The following is a 2,695-nucleotide window of genomic DNA, read 5'->3' as shown; positions in this document are numbered from 1 at the left end:
AAATCTCACATTCATTCAGAATATATCTGCCACTCATTCTGGCATCTTCATGAGCCCACACTCCTCGAGAGGGTTCTCAAGGGCAGTGTCTTCAGCTCACTTCTTGATACTTCCTTTCCATCTCGCCTAAAAATATCAAAACCTCTGTTTATCACGGAGACCAGGAGGAAATGCTCAATGTTTGTATGCACAGTCAACCTCGGGCAAATCTGCCAGTTAAAAAAGAAGGAGGGATATGAGTGTACAGGTATTTTTTCTCCTAAAGAGCTAATAAATTTCCACTACGACCTCCTCCTCACATTTGGCTCAATTTATTTACTGCATATATGTTCTCTCATTTAAACCTCACCGTCTTCTAAAGGTATAAAAAATGGTCTGAAAGTATAAATGTGTAAACGGAGGTTCAAAGATATTTGATCTGTTAATGAGTAAATGGAAGTTCAGACTTATTAACCAATTTGACACAAATTACAAAATTAGTAAATGACAGAGTGCAGGTTCAAGCCCACATCCCAATCAAAGCCCATATACACCTCAACCACTGTGTGATTCATCCTGGTTTGACTCTGCATATTATAGAATGAAGCGCCATGTTGAGGGCCGCGGACATCGAGAGTGCTGTGGGAATGTGGGCTGAGGCGGAGAGTTATGGTGATGCGTGTTACAGGCTCAGGAGTCAGGAAGAAGCCTAATGGTGGAGGCAGCATCTGAGGAGGGTCTTGAAGGCTGGGCAGGCTTTTGCCCGATAGAGATGGAGGAAGTTAGTTCTGTCTGATGGAGGAAACAGGGCGGAGGCATGGAGGGAGCCATGCAGCGCTGGTGTGAGGAGCCGGGAGCAGGCCAGGCCTGTAAAGCAGAGTAATGGGGACTAGGATAGAGAAGGCAAGTCGGGGTCCTGTGGTCGCTGAAGAATTTGAATGAAATCAGTAAACAGGTGAGAGGGATCCATCGCAAGAGCATGGGATGAAACAAGGGGTAGTCCACAGCGATTCCTCTGCAGAGGTGGGTATTATTCATCGTGTATGTGACACCAAAACCGTGGGTATTGTTGACCGCGTATGTGACACCAAAACCACCCCACTCAAACTGTGGCTCTTTCCCTAAAGTAGAAAACAGAGACCAGTTAGGTTCCAAACATCCATGAAGATCTTATTAAATTCGTGATCCCTGGTGGCACGATGGAGTCAGGATTGGCTCATCTCAAACCTGACTCAGAAACAAAACCATCTCAATGTGCAGAGATGAACGGCCTTACCCGCTATCATAACGTATTTTCTGGTGTTTTCACAGTACTGCGCTTCCCAATCCCCATTCCATGGCAATCCACATGCCATGATGCCCAGGGGCATTAACAATGGAGACACACAGGGGCTCCTCACGTTTGCTTTCCATGGTTTTGATGAAAATCTATTTCGTCTTCGCATACAATGTGGTTAGTAATAGTATCATTTAGGTTTGAAGAATTAAATGGTACAAATTATATAGGGTGCTTATTATAACCTACATGGAAAATGACTAGGATATGTTAGCTATGCTCATCACCAACATCATTATATGATGGTAATAATCAGATAGTCAAGAAGGCCGACACCAAGAAAATGGATACATGCTCTGAGGGAATGAATGTGGAGAGATCAGAAGGTCAAGAACAAAGCCGTACAACATGTCTGCAGTAAAGGGATAGAGAAAAGAAAGGCTATAAAAGAAGGAATGAAACAGAGTTAGAGTAAAATTATAAAATCAAAGCTCAGGAGAATTTCCAGAAAGGGTAATATCATTTAATATCATAGAAATTTAGGAGCACAAGATGGAAAAAAGGCCTCTGGGTAACTGACATTGAGGCAGTCTTTAGGGAAGCTCCATTTCCAATAGAGAAGTAGACAGAGAGTCAGCTTGAAACAGGGACTAGGTGAAGAAGCTGTTGGCTGGTCGCATGGGGAAATAAATAAGGGATGTCATAAGCCATATTTCTGGATTTCTTTCTTTCTTGCCCAGCCTCTATATATGCATAGAGTTTGGCAAAAACTTACAAAAAATAAAAATGAAACCAATTTCGTTTGTAGACTCAAATACAATGCTTTGTGTTAGAATCAAGATAAATTCATGGCTCTCCCTTCTATTGTCACCGTCAGTTTTGAAATTAAACATCAGCTTTTCTTCTTCATTAAAATCATTTTCAACTCCTCCCAGGTGTTGGTGGTTTGGGGTCATTACATAAGCAGTCAGGTCTTGATGAGTAGAGGAGGGGAGAACAAACACTTTCAGCAAAGGCAGAATTCTGAAATTCTGCTCATATTTTTCTCCAGTAACTTTCCTATGTTTGTGAGGTTATTCAGTCATAAAGATCCTAGTGAAATTTTTTTCAAGCTTGACTAATCGTAATCACTGTTGACGTTTTTTTAAAATGTGTATTCCCAGGCCTCTCACCTGCTGATTCTGATTCAGGAGATCACGTTTGGGACTCAGAATACATGTCTTTGACAAGTATCACAAGTGGTTCTTATGGTCAGGCAAATTTGGGAATCTAACCAGGAATTTATGTTTTTATGACTGGCAGCTAGAAAAGTTTCCTAGAGTCATTGCTTTTTTAAAATAAAATATTTCTTTTTTAAAAGGAAAATTGTATGACTAGATACAACATTTATACATGTGGCACATGTGCTATACTCTGTACTTTTGTCATATTTACAGTTAA

Source organism: Pongo pygmaeus, chromosome 12 (genome assembly GCF_028885625.2).
Source record: "Pongo pygmaeus isolate AG05252 chromosome 12, NHGRI_mPonPyg2-v2.0_pri, whole genome shotgun sequence".
Lineage (NCBI taxonomy): Eukaryota > Metazoa > Chordata > Mammalia > Primates > Hominidae > Pongo > Pongo pygmaeus.
Note: the sequence above shows the minus strand (reverse complement) of the source record.